The following is a 22,548-nucleotide window of genomic DNA, read 5'->3' on the forward strand; positions in this document are numbered from 1 at the left end:
TTCACGGTCTTGCTATGAATCAAAAGGCGGAGGAAAACAAAATGTTATTACCGACACCATAGTTAACTTGACATTACAAGGATTCTAACTGCAGATATCAGATAAAAATAGTATTTTTTTATTATCTCGTGTCTTCAGTTTCAAAAATGAAAGCTGTATAATTATAATCTCTTTAAAACATCATAATCTTTTGCTGAAAAAGCGATTCACATCATCTATATTCAGTTTGAATGCTACAGAAGAATTGGTGTGCAAATCGATGGAGGTTAATTTCCAAAGTACATCGATCATCAAAATTAATTTTAATGCCCTGAATTCCAGAATTAAGCCAAGATAATTGTTTCAGGTTTTGTTAGAGATATATATTTTTTTCTTTTGATAAATCAGCTATTAAAATCAATCTTTATTTTACATTTTACAGCTTAAATGTTTGTTATTTTCTCAGTTAATTGAACAAAATATTGCACTACATCAATTTTACTGCCTTTTTCAATTCAGTCATTTGCATTATATAGAACCTCAATTGTATTTTGTGTTGTTGCAGCCGTCCATTTCTAATGGCAGAATGCACTAATCTTTATTTACACCTTTTGCAATAGTCAATGTCGATACACACTGGGACATACAACATTGTATTTTCTTTCCACTTTTGCTTTCAGTTCTTTGTATTTGTGAGCATTACTCTTCCTTTGGTGATCGCTATCACCAAGTGCAGATTGATCTCTCAAAGTAGCATCCTTAAAGTAAGCTATTAAGATGGACCAGTGACAGACCATAGTACAGAGTCTAAAGTGCCACCACACAGTTGAGCTGAAAACTGTACTGCACCATAATCACATTTTTTTTCCTTTGGATAGGATAGAGCTAAAGCAGCTTACTCAAGAGATGGAGAAAATATCAGCTAACCTGATTAGTTTTGAGTAGTTTAGCTTTTTAGCAGCAGAGTTTGATGATGGGAAATGCAGGTTAAATGTCCTTACAGGGCTGCCCCCAACTCTCCATCCTTCAATTCCTGTTAATCACAGAGTCAAAAATCATGGATTGTGGCCAAAAGATTAAACAGGTCCTTTAAAATGTCTAATGCATTACAGAGTGAGCACTGCATGGTTGGAAGTGCCGTCTTTCAGATGAGACATTAAACTGCCCTCCCAGGTGGACGGAAAAGATCCCATGGCACTAATTCAACAAAGAGCAGGGGAGTTCTCCCTGGTGTTCTGGCCAATATTTATCCCTCAACTAATACCACTAAAACAGATTATCTGGTCATTATGACATTGCTGTTTGTGGGACCTTGCTGTGTGCAAATTAGCTGCTGCATTTCCTACATTTCAAAAGTATTTCATTGGCTGTAAAGCAATTTGGGATGTCCTGAGGTCATGAAAGCCAGAGTTCACCTGGACTTACCACTGGGACTATAAATGCAAGTCTTTCTTTCTTTCATCTTTCTTTAACTTATATCCCCTACATATCCCATAGTTTCGCTTCATATCTGTTGGAGAAACTGCTGAAAATAGATCAGAAAATGTTGGTAGTCAGAGAGATTTGGGTGTCTTTGAACATGAATCACAGAAAGTTAACATGCAGGTACAGTACAGCAAGCAAGTAGGGAGGCAAATGGTATATTAACTTTTATTGCAAGAGGGTTGGAGAATAAGAGTAAGGAGATCTTGCTGCAATTATATAGGGCTCTGGTGAGACCACACCTGGAGTACTGCGTACAGTTTTGGTCTCCTTACCTAAGGAAGGATATACTTGCCTTAGAGGGGGTGCAACAAAGGTTCACTAGATTGATTCCTGAGATGAGAGGGTTGTCCTGTGAGCAGCAATTGAGTAGAATGGGCCTATATTCTCTGGAGTTTAGAAGAGTGAGAGGTGATCACATTGAAATGAATAAATTCTGAGAGGGCTTGACAGGGTAAATGCTGAGAGGCTGTTGCCCCTGGCTGGTGAGTCTAGAACTAGGGGTCATAGTCTCAAGATAAGGGGTCGGCCATTTAGGACCGAGATGAGGAAACATTTCTTCACTCAGAAGGATGTGAATCTTTGGAATTTTCTATCTTAAAGGGCTGTGGATGCTCAGTCATTGAGTATATTCAAGACTGAGATTGATAGATTTTTGGACACGAAGGGAATCAATGAATATGGGGATAGGGTGGGAAAATGGAGTTGAGGTGGAAGATCAGCCATGATCTTATTGAATGGTGGAGCAGGCTTGAGGGGCCGTATGGCCTACTCCTGCTCCTGCTCCTATTTCTTATGTTCTTATGTTCTTTTGTTAGAATAACATATTTACACAACCAAATGGTATTCACATGTTTGTCCCAACTTTTAGTAGAAACCTCTTTCAGTATTTAAATTAAAATGCTTTGATGTAATTTATCATTCGGTACTAATCTGATTAAATGTGCCAGTATTTTACTTCCCTAATGCATTGCGAAGGATGCTACAGGTTTGGAACGAGTTGATTCTCGTTATTTCATAATTATATTATCATAGAACATTTTTTAATCATAAGCTGCAATTTCTCCCAACCTTCCCAACCTATCTGTGTCTATCAGCTCTCCTCTTCAAAATTCAGCTGTCACCAAAGCACTCAATAAAAATGCAAAAAAAGTTCCTTTTTGAGGCTATTTCTATTCTGGTAGCAGGAGTTTTTATTGTTTTCTTTCTCAGCTAACCTAAGTGATATAATATAGACAGCGATAAAGAAAAGAACTTTGTGATAGTGGCACTGAAAAAAACACTATATATGGTAATACGTGTATTAATATATATTCTCATTTTTTCCCTTTAGGTCAGTGCCATTCCATATGTGCATGCAGCCTGTTTCTAGGCCTCTACTATTATATCTGTTTAACAAGTTAAGAGGTAGATATACCTCTTTTTTTTGTACTCCCTCCCTGTGGGAAATGTCCTAGCCTTCATTCATGTCTTCCCTGATAAACCAGCTGAGATCAGGACCTACCACATGGGGAACCAGGGATACTAATTTATCTTAGCACTCAATGGTACATCAACCACATTGTCCTGTGCCATGTGCAATGGGCACACAGCAGGCCACAATGCCCAATAAAACAGGTGGCCTGCATCTGAGGCATATCAGCGCTATAGAGCATGAGGCATTGCATTATTGACTTCAACATTTAATGTACACAATTAGAAGCTAGCTATATAAATAAACTAAACATGAATCAGATTAACAAGCACATAGGATGCATATTAAAAACCAATAGTAAGAATTGACCTCTCAGACTTACCATTGTAAAAAATTCATTACGGGGTTTCTGCCAAAACTATTTTCTACTGCCAGTGGTAAAGAAGGCATTTTAATATTTAATATTTTTCAGTGGTATAGAGATATCTTAATATCGGAAATGGTGAAAGTAGGTGGGGAGGAACAGTTGTATTCCAAGACAAAAGTGCAGCACTGCATTGTAATAGTATTGAACAGGTTGCACACCAAATTGGCTTGAAACTCTACCTCAATATTGACTACGCAAAGTAAATTTGTTATTTAATTTGACAGTTTTCAGTGACTTCTAACATATAAAATAAAATGGTATCGAACTGTTACTACAGTCCCCACCACTTAAAACATCCACGTTTAAAACAGGCAGTCACTTATATCGGCCAAAAAGCGATAACCATTAACCATTTGCATTAACGTCAATTTCAAAGTTGCTGGTTATAGCGTCTTAGGTGTTTTGTTTATTTCGGGCAGAAACAGCTGTGCTTACTGTGATATTGTATGAGTGAAGTACACGTGAATATATATATCTCAATTTCCTCCATTACTTTTATGTACGTATATATAAAACAGTCAGGGAACTACACAGAAGGTAAACGCTATACTCCCATCGCAGCCCCTTATCTGTAATATGCTGGAAAATTAAATAGTGCAAAAAAATCCCCCAAAAAATCTACTGAAACTCTGGTTGCTAATCTGGCGCCATGCCTGTCGATGATGTAATTCAGTTCCTTGCCCTAGTGAAGGACCTGCCTGTCGCTATTCAGGTTATGAAGCATCGCTGTTTAGTATTTGTCGCTGTTTAAGATTGAGCTATGCTTCCTATGTGAGACAACAAAAGGGTAGTGAAAAAGCAGTCTTGGTCTGATTTTGTTTGGGGCATTACAGAGACTGGTCCCTGGGCGCAGGCGAGCGATAACTCCAGAGGAGAAGGGGGAAAGCTGGAAAGGACTGAAATAAGTAAGTGCTTGGTCAAGTCTAGGGTCCAGCAGTAAGGAGGTTCATTCAGGTAGCTGCGGATGCTGATGAGCGACGGCAACATATGCATAGCTACCATGTTCGTGTATAATGAGCAAATTGTGTTAGCATGAACACGCCCGCTATAAGTGGTGGGGACTGTATATGGTATTGGAAACAGAAATAGAGACAAATGGAAGTGAGAGATGATGCCACCGTAACTTGTTACTAAAAGCATAGATCAGCCATATGAAGTTCCTCACAATTTGACTTGTGATGATATTTGATATATACTTTATGAAAAGTATATAGTCAAGAAGAACAAGTGAGCCCTAGTGGTTGAATCCAATTGCAGTGTATTGCAGGTGGAAGATGCATGATAAAGGACGAAGACTTTACAAGCTTGGCCTTTCCACACCATATCAGAACACCTTTCACAACGCTTGACATACAGTCTGGCTTGTAAATGATATATTGAATTTCTATTGCAAAAAAGTTCCTTCTTAAAAATACTATACGAATTGTCCTAACTTTAACACCACTTATATCCAGTGCCTGTTTGATGACTTTTTACGCATAGGAAAGTGTTCGTAACCTTGAAGAAGTAGAAGTCAAACAGAATTTGTACCCGGTTGAAGAGTCTAAAGAATAAATACAAGGACCTCTTGGAAGAACAGAGAATCCTTGCATCTTTTATTACATATATCCTCCAGAAGATCTGAAGATCCCATCAGGGAGTTTGGACTCCTGAGAAGCCCTCTCTTTATACCATGTTGGAGATAGAATACCAAAAGAGCTCCAGGCTGAAGAATTCAGTGCGTCAGTAAATTAATAATTAATACAGTGATTAAAGGGGCAATGCCTATACCAAAAAGCTTTCAGCACACTTTATTTGGTTGTTTGCCAAACACTGTGACAAAAATTGCATCAAAATGCACCAATTTATTGACAAAAGAATCATACAGTTGAATCTATTTTCTTGTATGTGTAAAGTTAAAGAGAATTTATTTGATTAAACTCTCATTACAAACCAATGACTGTTTAATGAAAGAGTGTTTCATTAAGTTCACACACAATAAAATATAACAATGTGTTCTTTGTGTGTGTGAGACCTCATTGTGAAGAAAATTATGCAAGACCAGCCCTGCCGTTCTCTTCTTTGCGATAACGACAAGTTGAGTGAAATCATACTGCATAACATTAACATATAAATATTACCGATTTTGTTTGAAATTCTTGGGGATCATTTTTGATTTCATTGTCTTGGTGGCAATCTGGTGGAGCAGATTACCCCACATCTTGTAGAACCCTTTCATTCTATAGAAAACAATGGGATGAAAATCGGGCAGGTTAGACAATGGGTGGGTGATCCGTTCCGCTGGATTACTGCCCAAGCGCTGAAGGTGAACATGACCTCTCTTTTGTCCATTTTGTTAACAGAAGTGTTAACCAATTAGTTTAAGTGGGTTAATGCTTTTGTTAAAATAGCAGATAGGGGAATTTCATACAAATATGTTGACTCCCGGTCCGGCAACGCCTTGATTTTAAAATTCTCATCCTTGTTTTCAAATCCCTCCATGGCCTCGCCCCTCCCTATCTCTGTAACCTCCTCCAGCCCTACAACCCTCCGAGGTCTCTGCGCTCCTCCAGTTCTGACCTCTTGCGCGTGCCTGATTTCCATCGCTCCACTATTGGCGGCCGTGCCTTCAGCTGCTTAAGCCCTAAGCTCTGGAATCCCCTCCCTAAACCTCTTTGCTTCTCTACCTCTCTCTCCTCCTTTAAAGATGCTCCTTAAAATCTACCTCTTTGACCAAGCTTTTGGTCACCTGTCCTAATATCTCCTTATGTGGCTCGATGTCAAATTTTGTTTGATAATCGCGCCTGTGAAGCGCCTTGGGATGTTTTACTATGTTAAAGGCACTATATAAATGCAAGTTGTTGTTGTACACAAATATCACATAGAGCAATCTCACCCAAAAGGTCCCCTTAGAGGAAAACTAAAACAAAGTGCCACAATCAGAGGAGCTGATTTATAATCCTCTACTATCCGCAGCAGAAAAAAAGACAATGTTTTCAATCTGAATATGTATTTTTTTATTTAAATCTTCACCAGCAATCTTCTACTCCCGATGGAAGCAGACATTTTGTGAACTTGTAATTTTGTTCTTGATAACTGGGCTGAGCTAAATTAAATAGAAACTGCACTCCACATGCACACAATGCTGTTTCATAAAAATCATTGCTTAGTCTCCTTGCTGCTGCTGTGCACTAAAAATAACAGATCAATTTACACCATCAAACCTACTAAGATGATAAGTAAGACATTTTAAAAACAGTTCCCTCATGCCCTCTTTGATGGACGCTCTAACATTGATTCATTAGTGTCAATCCATCTGATTAGATACATTGCTAACATTACTGGAGTTCCCTTTTAATTCACAGCTCTTCAGTTCACTGGGGTAGATTTTGACTTTGTGCGATAGTGTACAACGGGTGATAGCGAATTGGCAGCCCGTGTTACGTATTATTTTCCGTTTTATTTTCCACTGACTTCAATAGGAATAAAAATGGGGAGAGATGTAAAACGGGCTGCCGATTCGCTATTGCCCTTTTTGCACTAACGCCCAAAGTCAAAATCTACCCCAATCTGTTTTAATAACAATTGCGTCTGTACTAATTCACTGTGTGCTGGCCCAGGAGGAAGGCATAAACTTGAATAAAATGCAGAGGTTCCCAACAGAGACCAGTCTAACCTTTAACTAAACTGCGCATTCATTTGCAATCTGCATCTGGATACGTTTGTGTTGAACTCTGCTCGGTCTTTAATGAGAGTATAATTTTATAGATATTAGCAAACGCAACTTTAAACCTGCAATGGATGTATCAGCTCACTTCCAGATGATCAGTACTTTGTGAGTACTATTCATCTGGAAACCAGTTAATATCTCTATTGAATGTTTGAAAGTCACTCGTACTAATATCCACAAATTACACCCTCATTAAAAAAGAACAAGCCTACTCTCCTGATCTGCTCAGGTCAGAACTTGACAAATGGTTTGATTTTCACATTTGAACTGCAAACCCCAGTGAATAATGTTCTGCATTGATGTTGTGATAGCCCTAGGCACAGACCATCATTCCTGAGCTAAAGAGAGGATGCCAAAGCTGGATAAATTTCCCTTTGCAGATTACATATGACTTATTTTGCTGTGCTTAATCGCATGGGATTTTACATTCATTTATCAGCTGTTTGTGCATCTTGCTTTCCTGAACTCCTCAGTATTGCTCAGGGGTATCATTTAGCTGGTTGGTCGAGGCTCTCTGCTAGAGATGAAAATTAAGATCAATCTGGATTCTTCTTCCTTTGCTCCCCCCTTCACCCCTCCCCCCGAAAAAATCCAGATGGTCTGACATGAATGCGAAAGATTGCAGATGTGTAAAAGGTCAGCATTGAGAGATTAATAAGAGCACCAGGAAAAAAACTGCATTGGGCACATATAGTTTTCACAGAAACTGAATGGATCAGGTGTGCATAGTAATGGAATCTTTAAATTTTATTTTTATCCCCTGGTCTTCAGTTTAAATCATGCAGAAGCATCCAGAATGACACTAAGATACGGCTACATTAAGTTATCTGTTAACATTGCTCTTGTCTGTTAAGTGCTGATTTTTTTTCTAAATTCTTATTGAATTGGATCCATTTTCTTCATACAGTTGTGGAAAGTAATTCTTTAACATCGGAAATATAGCATATTGAACAAAAGTCCTAGTTAATGCATTTTGAGCATTTTGTTCAAATCGAAATAAAGTTTTGTGCCAGTAAAAGAATCATATCTGAGGTGCATACCCTCATCCAAATAAGGTAGAATTCAAATACTGAGGTAATGAAATCTTTCATAGCAGGGAGATAGTTATTTATAGTATGCTAAGAAATCAGCTGGATGGTATATAATTAAATCTTCAGGGAAACCTAGCACTTTTGCAAAATTGAAAGCAACTTTATTTTGATTAAAGCCTTATCTAAACTCATTGATATCCTGGCCACGATAGACAGAGATCAAATTCCTCAGTTAGATCACATCACACGTTGTAGCAGCAAGCTGTAGATAAGCATCTTGCCTTCCTTTAAATATGGTCATTCAATTCTATTCGTGTGACCATGATGAATGAAGATACAACAGGGCTTCCTTAGATCTTAAAAATTAAGACCAAACACAAGTTATAGGCTGGGAAATTCCTCGGAGCCCTGTCCGCGAGGCCAACGTTACTTCACCGGAAGCATGGGGGAGACCGCGCTAATGGGGCATCCATCGCCTTCCGATGAAGTAACGTCATAGGAGTGGAAGCAACTCTGAAGGTTCCTGGCTATAGTTATAATTCGCTTACACCAGAAAAACCAGCAGTGGGGAATCAGAACTGGGTAAAAGAAGGGTGGGGGGAACTTGACCGAAGATGATTGTAGTGCAAGGTAGATGTAGCTGCTCAGTAGGCTAGAAGCACAGTGTGACTGTAGAGAATCTAGAAATCCTCAGGTCCTGGAATGGTGTCCAGGTATCCTTTCATTTTGTTAGGTAAGGGTATCAAGGGGATATGGAGCTAAGGCGGGTAATTAGAATTGAGGTACAGATCAGCCATGATCTAATTGAATGACGGAGCAGGCTCAAGGGGATGAATGGCCTACTGCCGTTTCGATGTTCCTATATATAATAACTAGTCTGCAGAAATGTAATTCTAGACCTGGTAAATGAAAGATTTGCTTAAAAGCTGAAGGAGATATGAAGAGTGATATCAATAAGCACATAAGGACACAAGAAATAGGAGCAGGAGTAGGCCATCTGGCCCCTCGAGCCTGCTCCGCCATTCAACAAGATCATGGTTGATCTTCTACCTCAACGCCATTTTCCTGCACTATCCCTGTGTCCCTTGATGCCTTTAGTATCTAGAAATCTATCGATCTCTGTTTTGAATGTACTAAATGACTGAGCCTCCACAGCCCTCTGAGATAGAGAATTCCAAAGATTCACCACCCTCTGAGTGAAGAAATTTCTCCTCATCTCAGTTCAAAATGGCCTACCCCTTATTCTGAGACTGTGACCCCTGGTTCTAGATTTCCCAGCCAGGGGAAACATCCTCCCTGCATCTACCTTGTCGAGCCCTGTAAGAATTCTGTATGTTTCAATGAGATCACCTCTCATTCTTCTAAACCCCAGAGAATACAGGCCTAGTCGACTCAATCTCTCATACGACAATCCCGCCATCCCAGGAATCAGTCTGGTGAACCTTTGTTGCACTCCCTCTATGGCAAGTATATCCTTTCTTAGGTAAGGAGACCAAAATTATACACAACACTCCAGGTGCAGTCTCACTATGGCCCTATATAATTGCAGTAAGATAAGTTTACTCCTATACTTGAATCCTCTTGTAATAAAGGCCAACATATCATTTGCCTTCCTAATTGCTTGCTGCACTTGCATGTTAGCTTTCAGTGACTCATGTGCAAGGACACCCAGGTCCCTTTGAACATCAACATTTCCAAATTTTTCACCATTTAAAAAATACTCTGCATTTCTGGTTTTCCTACCAAAGTGGATAACTTCACATTTTTCCACATTATATCCCATCACTCACTTAGCCTGTCTATATCCCCTTGAAGTCTCTTTGCAACCTCCACACAACTCACATTCCCACCAAGTTTTGTGTCATCAGCAAACTTGGAAATATTACATTTGGTCCCCTCATCCAAATCATTTGATATAGATTGTGAATAGCTGGGGCCCAAGCACCGATCCTTATGGTACCCCACTAGTCACAGTCTGCCAACCTGAAAAAGACCTGTTTATTCCTACTTTCTGTTTTCTGTCTGTTAACCAATTCTCAATACACCACATCCACTGGTTCCCCCTTATCTATTCTACTAGTTACATCCTCAAAGAACTCCAATAGGTTTGTCAAACATGATTTCCCTTTCATAAATCCATGATGACTCCGCCAAATCCTATTATTATTTTCTAAGTGTCCTGTTATCACACCCATACTCTTCTGCATGGACAAGGCTAAAGATTTGATTGGGTTTAAACAACTGTGGTCATTGCAAATCCCATGTTACAACACCATACACTTATCATTGGTTACTTTACCCTGCCTTCTATTTCACTTGTCAGAACAAGCTTCCCTTGCATTTTATGAGGTTAATGGAAAGGCTAATAATGATAGTTTTACCGTAGTAAACAATGGGGAATAGGGAATAGAGATGTTTAGGGGGAGCTGTAAAAGAACATTTCTCCAACTGGCTTTGACTGCAAAACATCTATAGTGGAAATAAATTGGATGTATAATAGGATTGGTGTTCAAGGTCAAAAGAAATTACAGCTTGTGTATAAAATGGCTTGTGAAATAAATAGAGGTGGGAGAGAGTTGGAATGACACGTGATAAAGGATTAAAGTGATGTCAGAGCAAAATATGAGTAATTTATAGACATCATCAATACACTTTCTGATTACATTTTTAAAAATGATTTTGTGTGCTTATCAAGGCTAGAGATAGAAGTGTCAAGGAATAAATAGTTTTGCATTTTTTTCTACCCAGTGTAAGTATCAAGTACTCCTAAGTCAGTTGTAGCAGTGTCCAACGCAGGCTAAAGCTTTCTCTGTGCTGCAGCAAAAATTCCCTCAGCTTTATTATCTGGGAAGTAACCTGAAGTAATGTTCACAATCACTGTTTGAGGGATTTTCACGTCACAGTAATAACTACAGACAGACAAACACCTTTAACCTGTCTGTAAAGCCAGCGCTGGGGAGCTTTGCCAAAAGGGCAGCAGAACCAACAATCTATCACCCGATCTTAGTGCCAATTAGTATCAAATTATACGCAGCTTTGTTATGCAGCATCATGGCTGATAGGAACTGTACTAAGACTGTCCAAACTCATTTAACTCAGGATTCCTACAGTTGGAAGAGAAGAGACTTTCAACATATTAATCGGGCATGATGCTGCATCAAACCCAGGCTGTGAAACAACAATGTGTGGACCCACTACATTACTCTCAACATCAGAAATTGTGTTAATGCTTTTAACTCTGCTGCTATACTTTTAATTCTCTTCTGCTTATTTGTTGCTAGGATGCTTGGTTGCTTTGGAATTACCAGTCATTTGCCAGAATTCAAAGTTTCCACATGTCCTCATGTGATGGAAAAAGTGATATAAATGGGTGAGTGTAGGTTACAACCATTGTGATATTAGCCAAGGTATGGATCACATGACAAGGAAAAGGCAGATTCAAGTTCTTTTCTTGAAATGATATACACAGCAAGTCACCAATTTGTAGATATTATGAAATGGCCTATAAGGGTAAATTCACCATTGCACACTCTCAGCAGGGAGCCACGTTCAAGGGGTCACAAGTTGGAGATAAGACTACAATGCTGTAGTGCCAATTCTACATTACTCCATTACAACACAACTTGCCCCTGGAAGCAAAGGATTGGTTAATTTACCCTATACTGCCAAGGGTCTTTACCCACAATGCATGCCTTTGCTGTCAACAGGAAGAATCTATTTACAGCCCACAGTTGACAAGATTACATTGCAGTATTTTACTTTATTTCATTTCATAAAGAATAATAAAAATTTACTGCAATATGCATGTTTTAGTAATGTTTTAACAGTTCATGATTTTAGAATATTCAATGAGAGAACAAAGGTAATTGTAAATCATGCATTAAAAGTAAATAACCCTTCATTTAAAACTAGGAAATGTGTAAAGATATTGCATTAAAACATTAAATAACTGGCTTCAAATTCCTCTTATCAAACCCTCCGCTAATATGAAGATCATTATTTACAGCTCACATTGTAAGATGTGAAAGTTCAGGCTAGCTTATTTAATTCATGTCTATCATCTGCTACAGGCATGTTAATGAGGAGAGTGAAATGCAAATAAGTAAGTCAATTGTTGGTAAGAGCTTTTTTCTGATCGCTACTGGACATTTACAAAATTTCAAAAAATTGAGGAATCAATCAATTTAAAACAATTTTATCACTCATAGTAGGATTCCCTTTTCAGTGAAATATGATGTAGTTTACATCTCTAACATCAATACTTACTGATATAATAAAGTTTACTCAAGAGATCACCATAGGGTGTCTTGATATTTCTACTTTCATGCCTCTTTTAGGTTATATTCTTAAATCTTAGAATGAATGCAAGCTGCTAAATGTCAAATATGTAGGTAATGAAAGTTGCCTTGAACCACTCCTGAATTCAGTTCTGTTTAAAATGGTGTCATTTCAGTACCACCTTAATGTTGCACTCACCTGTTATTCTGAGATGGATAAATAAGTGATAGATTTAGTAATCTCCGGGGCAAGTTGCATAAAATAGGCTTGTCCTCAGCTTTATCTACAAACAAGTAATTTCCCTGATAAATATCGCAGTGAGTGGAAAAAATCAGGTACTAAAGTGAAGATTTTAATATATTTACATTTTCTAAATATTTTCAAAAACAATAAACATGTCTCTCAAGTTGAAGATATAGCTTCACAACAAATAAATAATCTCTCTCTCTCATATATATAAAAACCTTGCTACTAGTGTGCACCTGTGTCCGTCACACTTTAGCCAGCACATCTCAAGTGGCGCACTTGATATGCAAAGTATGCATCATACTTGCATCCCATTAGCTTAAATTTCATATTCATAATCCTGTAGCAAATCTTAACTGAATAGATAGGGAACATTGCAATCAAAAGGAGGCAAAGTGAATACACAAACTTCCAATGAAAAACTATTAAAGATGCATGAAAACAATTAGTCTAGATGAGCAGTCAACAAAAGCTATCAATAGGAAAAGAAATTGGGTTAATTAACGCATTCCAAATAGTATTGGAAAATCCTTTTGGCTGCTATCTTGAATAAGCTTTATAAACTGAGAAGTTTAGTATGGGACATAAGGGGGGAAAATTTCGATAGGGGCCGTTTTGGGGCGTAGGTAGCGTGATGTGCTTTTACCCCGCGCCCAATGGCCCCTGCGCAGGCAGGACACATGTTTCGACCCACCCGAGGACATACCTGCAATCAGCATTCCTTTTCAGGCCTTGCACGTGGAATCAATGCAATTCGCACTTTCCATCACCAGAGGGAGCTCAATCTCTTAAAGGGAGGATGTTGCTTAGAACTCTCTTAAAGGTAGCTGGTACCTGTTATTTGCTGAAAATAACAGTCTACTGTCTGCACAGAGTCGGATCAGAAATCAGACATTGCACAGGTAAAACACAGATGCAGGTCCCATCCCTATGTTTACACACTGATGAGCTATGTTAAAACATTAAAGGTTGCACACTACTAAATCTCACATCCTTCAATCTGCATGCCAGACTTCACCAATCTGTCGATCTGAGTTGTTACCAAGCCTGCGAGAGAGCATGCACCAAGGTTGTCTTCTGATGCACTAGAGGCCTTGGTGCAAGAGGTGGACAGAGGGAGGGGCATCCTATATCTGCAGGGGAGCAAAAGGCCCTCCAGACATATACCTAAAAGGCAGTGGGAGGCAGCAGGGGACAAAGTCAATGCCAGGAGCATAGCACCAAGAACATGGATGCAGTGCAGGAAGAAGTTCAATGCTTTGACACGAGTGGTCAAGGTGAGTGAGGTCAACTGTCAAGTGGTGTCTCCTACCAACCGCACCACTAGCCACATCCACTGCTCCACCCCATCATCCACATACCAACAAACTCTTTCAATCAGTACTCAACACTTCCAATCAGATGCTTCCTCCCACCCTCACACATTACCACTGATGCAAGCCACCCACCCACAACTCACAGGTCACACACACTGGCAGCTATTCATCTATGACAGGCACATCACCCAGACACATGTCCCGCTTTTTTGCAAAAGAAGGTGGCGCATATTAGGAGGCAGCAAGTGGCAGTGGCATTTAGCCCCTCGAGCCTGTTCCACCATTCAATGAGATCATGGTGGACCTGTGACCTAACTCCATATACCTGCCTTAGCCCCATATCCCTTAATACCCTTGGTTCACAGAAATCTATTAATCTCAGATTTAGAATTCACAATTGAGCTAGCATCAACTGCCGTTTGCAGAAGAGCTTTCCAAACTTCTCCCACCCTTGGCATGTAGAAACAGTTCCTAACTTCACTCCTGCACACACCCTGGCTCTAAATGTTAGACTATGTCCCCTAGTCCTAGTATTCAAGTATGGGAGACCTCCAAAAACAGTTACAAATGTATCGGCTTCGAGAAGCAATAATCCAGCCACTAACCTGTAAATCCTGCATGGTCCCTTTAAATAGCACTGGTGGGGGTCCTCCAGGCACTCTAAGACACGTTCAGATGGTCGTGGGTTAAGACTGTACATTGATTTGAGCGTTGAGGGCCAAAATAGCGTCTATCACTTTAAATCAGTGTTGCATACTGATTGAATCTATTTTCTCCTTACTTTACATGTTGCCGGCGTTCGGTATTTACGCATGGGCTAATGCCTAGACCAAGATGGCATCAAGTGCACGTCACGCTGGAAATGTGCGTGCGCAGCAAATACGCCATCTTGGATGTTCGAGAGGCCGTGTAGCGCTGTAACAACGGGCGCTACACTGCCCAATTTAGCACCCAAGTTTTTTTACATAGAAATAACAAAATGGGTGTTTGGACCAACCAGTCCATGTTGGTGCTTGTCTTCCATATGGGTAGTTATTCTAAACTCATGTGCCCACTCAGTTCCCATTCTTTTATTCCCCTTTCCTTCAACCACCTATCTAGCCCATTCTTAAATGTTGACACTCTCTGCTCCAATCACTAACTCATTCCACAGACTCACATAAAAACATTAAAAAATCCCAAATTTACAAGAAAATGTTTAAACTTAAATGTACAATAACGTTTTCAGTTTATAAAATGTGTCTGACCCTTTTTAATTGCAGTGTGCAATCAAAGTCTAGGGTTTATGTTCCTAGGGCTTTCCAGAACCTTCTAATTCAGCTGAAGATACTGACCAAAATAGACGGTTATAATGAATCTCTGATTTTTTTGATCATTGACAGCAATGCAGGTCAATCAGGATTTGTTGTTTCCAAACATTGCTCCTTTCTCCATTCCTATGTATTTGTGAAAAACTACTGAGGATAAAACCGCCAGGAAGACCATTTTTAGAAGCTGTAAAATATTTTTTTGTATAAACGTCAAAAAAAGATTCAAATTTTTCCTGAGGTAATTTTCCTGTAAAAATAATGCAGGTTGGTATTTCAAGGGGTTGTTTATTTGGTAAATACTGTGTTTTAAACTTGCAATAAATAAAACTTTTCAGTTTGAAGTTTGACATTGTTCAATCATTACATTTTGTAATGTATACTAAATCGTTACTATCGGGTCCTGCTCTCCTCTGCCAAAACTGCTTACTATTCCAGGATCATCCTGGAATGCAAAGATAATACCTGGCTTCTCTTCTCCACTGCAAACCATAGGAACACGGGGACATAGGAACAAAGGAACAGGAGAAGGCCATTTAGCTCCTCGAGCCTGTTCCGCCATTCAATGAGATCAAGGCTGATCTGTGATCTATCTCCATATACCCACCTTAGCCCCATATCCCTTAATACCTCTGGTTAACAAAAATCTATCAATCTCAGATTTAAAATTAACAACTGAGCTAGCATCAACTGCCGATTGCGGAAGAGAGTTCCAAACTTCGACCACCCTTTCCGTGTAGAAGTGTTTCCTAACTTCACTCCTGAAAATCCTGGTTCAAATTTTTAGGCTATGTCCCCCCATCCTAGACTCCCCAACCAGCGGAAATAGTTTTTCAATTTCTACCCTATCAGTTAGCCTTAATATCCTGAGAACTTCGATCAAATCACCCCTTAATCTTCTAAATTCCAGGGAATACAACCTTAGTTTGTGAAATCTCACCTCGTAATTTACCCCTTGGAGTCCAGGCATCATTCTAGTAAATCTACGGTGCACTCCCTTCAAGGTCAACATATCCTTCCTGAGGTGCGGTATCCAGAACTGAACACAGACCCATCTTCTTAAACCCCTCTTCCCTGCCCACTCCACCCTCACCTCTAACAACAAGTGCAAGGGGCCCATGCACTACTTTGTCACCAAGATTGAGACCATTCATTCAGCTGCCTCAGCCGCTTCCCTCTCCTCCCCTAGTACCACCAAGCCAAACTTCCCCTATGGTTCCCCCCTGCTCCCACCCCTGAACTTACATCTTTCTCTAGTTTCTCTCCTATCTTTCCTCATGCCCTCTCTGAGCTCATCTTGACCACGAGACCCACCTCATGCTTTCTCGACCCTATTCCCACCAAACTGCTGACCACCCAACTTCCCTTCCTAGCTGCCATGTTAGCTGATATTGTTAACGGTTCCCTCTCCTTAGGTACTATCCCCCTCCCCTTTAAATCTGCCGTCATCACCCCCCTCATCAAAAAACCCACCCTTAATCTCTTTGTCCTTGCAAACTACCGTCACATCTCCAACCTCATTTTCCTCTCCAAAGTTCTTGAACGTGTTGTCATCTCCCAAATCCAACAACTTTCATTTATATATCGCCTTTAACATCATAAAACGCCCCAAGGCACTTCACAGGAACGTTATCAAACAAAATTTGACACTGAGCCACGTAAGGAGGGAGTAGGAGAAGTGACCAAAAGCTTGGTCAAAGATGTAGGTTTTAAGGAGGGTCTTTAAGGAGGAGAGAGAGGTAGAGAGGTGGTGAGGTTTATAGAGGGAATTCCAGAGCTTAGGATTTAGACAGCTGAAGGCACAGCCGCCAATGGTGGAGCGATTGAAATCAAGGATGTGCAAGAAGCAAGAATTGGAGGAGAGCAGAGATCTCGGAGGTGCTGGAGGAACTTACAGAGATAGGGAGGGGTGAGGCCATGGAGTGATTTGAAAAAGAAGAATATGAATTTTAAAATCGAGGTGTTGCCAGACTGGGAGCCAATGTAGGTCAGCGAGCACAGGGGTAATGGGAGAATGTGACTTTTTGCGAGTTAGGATACGGGCAGCAGAGTTTTGGATGAGCTCAAGTTTATGGAGAGTGCAAGGTGAGAAGCCGGCCAGGAGACCATTGGAATAGGCCAGTCTAGAGGCATGGATGAGGGACCCATGCCCATCTTTCCCACAACTCCATGTTTGAATCCCTCCAATGAGGATTCCACCCCTGCCACAGAACTAAAACGGCCCTTATCAAATTCACAAATGACATCCTATGTGACTGTGACGATGGAAAACTATCCCTCATGCTTCTCGGCTTGTCTGCAGCCTTTGACATGGTTGACCACATCATTGTCCTCCAATGCCTCTCCTCCGTCGACCAGCTGGGTGGGACCTTGCTCGCCGAGTTCTATTCTTATCTATCCAGTTGTAGCCAGAGAATCACCTGCAATGGCTTTTCTTCCCACTCCCACACCATTACCTGTGGAGATCCCCAAGGATCTATCTTTGGCCCCCTCTCCTATTTCTCATCTACGTGCTGCCCCTCGGCGACATCATCCCAAAACACAACGTCAGATTCCACATGTGTGCTGACGACGCCCAGCTCTACCGCACCACCACCTCCCTCGACCCCTCCACTATCTCTGATTTGTCATACTTCTTGTCCGACATCCAGTACTGGATGAGCAAAAATTTCCTCCAAGTAAATATTGGGAAGACCAAAGCCATTCAGTCCCCGCCACAAACTCCGTTCCCTAGCCACCGACTCCTCTCCTCTCCCTGGCCACTGTCTGAGCCTGAACCATACTGTTCGTAACCTTGGCGACCTATTTGACCCTGACATGAGCTTCCAACCACATATCCGCTCCATCACCAAGACCGCCTACTTCCACCTCCATAACATTGCCGGTCTCCGCCCCTGTCTCAGCTCATCTGCTGCTGAAACCCTCATCCATGCCTTTGTTACCTCTAGACTTGACTATTCCAATGCTCTCCTGCCGGCCTCCCATCTTCCACCCTCCATAAACTTGAGCTCATCCAAAACTCTGCTGTCCGTATCCTAATTCGCACCAAGTCCTGTTCACCCATTACCCCTGTGCTCGCTGACCTACATTGGCTCCTGGTCCGGGAATGCCTTGATTTTAAAATTCTCATCCTTGTTTACAAATCCCTCCATGACCTCACCCCTCCCTATCTCTGTAACCTCCTCCAGCCCTACAACCCACCGAGATCTCTGCGCTCCTCCAATTCTTGCCTCTTGCCCATCTCCGATTTTAATCGCTCCACCATTGGTGGCCGCTCCACCCTCAGCTGCCTAGGCCCTAAGCTCTATAATTCTCTCCCTAAACCTCTCCACCTCTCTCCTTCTTGAAGACGCTCCTTAAAACCTATCCTTTTGACCAAGCTCTTGATCACTTGTCCCAATATCTCCTTTGGTGGCTTGGTGTCAAATTTTGTCTGATAATCGCTCCTGTGAAGCACCTTGGAGCATTTTACTACATTAAAGGCGCTATATAAATGCAAGTTGTTGTTTTTGGGGTTATAGGACTGCAGAAGTTTACAGAGGTAAGGACAGGCGACCCATAATGGAAGGTAAATGTGGGGATGACAATTTTAAATTGGAGGCTTTGGGGAACCAGGAGCCAATGAAGGTTAGCACGGTCAGGGGTGATAGTTGAGTGGGACTTGGTATGGAATAAAATACGGGCGGCAACATACTGGCTGAGCTGAAGTTTCCGAAGGGTGGAGAATGGGAGGCCAGCCAGGGGAGCATTGGAATAGCTGCGTCTGGAAGGGACAACGGCATGGATGAGGGTTTCTGCAGCAGATGGGTTGAGGTAGGGGCAGAGGCAGGCGATGTTGTGGAAGTGGAAGTTGACAGTCGTTGTGATGGAGAGTATATTGGGTGAGAAGCTTAACTCAGGGTTGTGAGGTTGTGAACAGTCCAGTTCAGCCAGGAAGGGGGTGGAATTGGTGGTGAGGATATGGAGTTTGTGGCAGGAGTCAAAGACAATGGCTTCAGAATTCCAAATGTTTAGCAGGAGAAAGTTGCAGTTCCTCCAAGACTAGATATCGGTCAAGCAGCCTGACAGCACAGAGGTAGTAAAGGGGTTAAGGATGTCTCCCCAAATGTATTGTTTGCCATGCATGTTGAAGAATGAATATACATGAGCACTAGTACCGAATATAAATTAATCTGATTAATGAAAGAAGTTGAAAAATCTCCTTTCTAGTTACATCTTATCTTTGTTTTAATATTAATATCAGCCCAGTTTAACAATCCTTTGAGATAATAGCTTACATCTTCCAAGTTTGTCAAAGCAACCAGAATACAAAGCTCTTTATTCAGTGGGATATTTACAGTATGAAACACTTCAGACTCTATATCAAAATCATTTCAATATTAATGCTATCGTAAAAAACAAAATGAGGTATTCAAATATTTGACTGACATCTTGCTTAAACACTTGAAAAGTCAACTTATTAGTATATTCTTGCAGGGAGAAATTCATGTTTGTACTGCTGTGAGGCTTAGAGCTGACTTTCTCCTACTTATTCATCAAAGGTCCCAGTTTGTACAAAAACCTGGGGCCATCGTGCTTTGTGGTGCCATTATATAGAATTGACATACGCAGTAGCCAAATACTCAAAAGGCAAAAAATCACATTCAAGCCGTGATGCTGATCTTGAATACTCAAGCATTTCATAGCATTTCTTTCCACATGTAGTTTGGGACCGAACCATATTGTATAAATCTTGCAGAAAAACTGTCAGCGGTAACATTTTTTATTTAAGTGTATATGAGCTCTGACCATTTAAGTTAGTGTCCAATGCACTTGGTGCAATAAATGAATCTGAATTAGCTGAGCTCTCTTATGCTTTTTCCCAAATAAGCTCTCTTTTAAAATCTTCTTCCTTTGGGTTTCTGAAATCTTAGTCTCTCAGGTCACACCCCCAGCATCTTTCATCAGAATACAATCTTCTAGCAATTTAACAAACATTTTGGCAGTTGTTTGTGGTCTTTCAGCAACATCTAATATAAATGCATCCATTACATTAGGTTCAGGCAACATTTCCTCTTTTGCGATCCATTTATTAAGTGATGCTTTGAATTGTGCATAGTGAAAATATTCAGCCTCATATTGTGATTTTTTTTGGCTTGCAGAGCTTCAGAAAGTATAATTTTCAACCCTTAAATAAATCCTTTACCATTCTGATCCTTTCTTGTCCTGGTTCTTTACACATATTGGCTTCTTACTGTGAATAATGAGAGTCAATTACTTCGGTTACCTGCTAGTACCATTTTGTAAATGTATCTGTGCTTGTTATAGTTTGAGTTACTTTTTTATTTGTTGTGAATTACGTCCTCCTATAGGGATTATAAAAAGTGAGGCAATAAAAATCTGAATTGAGTTTTTAAAATCATGTATATAGCATTTTTCTCATTTGATTAATTTTACTTGCATGCTGCATTTTAGTTCATAAAGTATTTGTAGAGACATAAAGGGTTGGAAATGACTTTGGGTGGTATTGTTAAGAAATTGATTAATGTATTAAAATAGCCACCACAAGAATTTCATTTAAACATAGAGGAGGTTTTCTAAAGTTTGGGTCAACAGGGCATTGCTGCAGGAGTTCCTCAGGGCAGTGTCCTAGGCCCAACCATCTTCAGCTGCTTCATCAATGACCTTCCCTCCATCATAAGGTCAGAAATGGGGATGTTCGCTGATGACTGCACAGTGTTCAGTTCCATTCGCAACCCCTCAAATAATGAAGCAGTCCAAGCCCGCATGCAGCAAGACCTGGACAACATCCAGGCTTGGGCTCATAAGTGGCAAGTAACATTCGAGCCAGATAAGTGCCAGGCAATGACCATCTCCAACAAGAGAGAGTCTAACCACCTCCCCTTGACATTCAACGGCATTACCATCGCCGAATCCCCCACCATCAACATCCTGGGGGTCACCATTGACCAGAAACTTAACTGGACCAGCCATATAAATACCGTGGCTATGAGAGCAGGTCAGAGGCTGGGTATTCTGCAGCGAGTGACGCACCTCCTGACTCCCCAAAGCCTTTCCACCATCCACAAGGCACAAGTCAGGAGTGTGATGGAATACTCTCCACTTGCCTGGATGAGTGCAGCTCCAACAACACTCAAGAAGCTCGACACTATCCAAGATAAAGCAGCCCGCTTGATTGGCACCCCATCCACCACCCTAAACATTCACTCCCTTCACCACCGGCGCACTGTGGCTGCAGTGTGTACCATCCACAGGATGCACTGCAGCAACACGCCAAGGCTTCTTCGACAGCACCTCCCAAACCCGCGACCTCTACCACCTAGAAGGACAAGAGCAGCAGGCACATGGGAACAACACCACCTGCACGTTCCCCTCCAAGTCACACACCATCCCGACTTGGAAATATATCGCCGTTCCTTCATTGTCGCTGGGTCAAAATCCTGGAACTCCCTTCCTAACAGCACTGTGGGAGAACCGTCACACACGGACTGCAGCGGTTCAAGAAGGCGGCTCACCACCACCTTCTCGAGGGCAATTAGGGATGGGCAATAAATGCTGGCCTCGCCAGCGATGCCCACATCCCGTGAACGAATAAAAAAAAATATTAATTAGCAAATCAGAGCTGCGAATGATAGCTTCCTTAATTTGGTCTTTGTTTGTTGTCTACATCACTCGTAGAGAGTAAGTTATACAAACTGTGTGTACAATCCTTCCCAGAGATCTCACAACACTTTCTTCAGCATAGTCGAGAAGGGGAAGTTTGGTGCTCACAGTACACCCTTGCCTAACTGTTGGTGGTGGAGAAAGTATCAAGCACCATCCTGTTAGTATTTACTTCACACAATCCCATCAGGTAGCTGATAACCCAACATGGCCGAGAAAGTCCACAGCTCCTGTCCGTTTATAATGTCAAAAGCCTTTCCTGAAGGCCGTGAATAGGTCCTTGCTATCTTCTTTACTTTTCTCCTGAATTTGTCATGCAATCCGCAGTGCTTCTCTTGGAAGTATCTCAGGAATGACACCGTCTGTGATGCTCTTATTGACTCCGGTGGAAACTCTCACATCAAATGTCATTGCCAGCATGTCCTTCTCCAATCTGGCACGTGTGAATTCTGTGGCCGCAAATATCCACGGTCCCACTCCACTGTGGCAATGTGGATGTGGCAGAGCAGGATCACGCCACTTACATAAAATAAGTGGGTACCCATGCCAGTGTGGGCGCATCCTGGGCACCTGTTGGATGGGGAGTGGAATATATGACAATGGAATGTCGCGTTCCTGAGAAGCTAGCAGGACTCTCTAGAAAGTTGTTGGGAAGGTAATATTGGCCCCTTTTACAACTGGACCAATTTAAAGTTT

This window comes from Heptranchias perlo, chromosome 18 (assembly GCF_035084215.1).
Source record: "Heptranchias perlo isolate sHepPer1 chromosome 18, sHepPer1.hap1, whole genome shotgun sequence".
NCBI classification, from domain to species: domain Eukaryota; kingdom Metazoa; phylum Chordata; class Chondrichthyes; order Hexanchiformes; family Hexanchidae; genus Heptranchias; species Heptranchias perlo.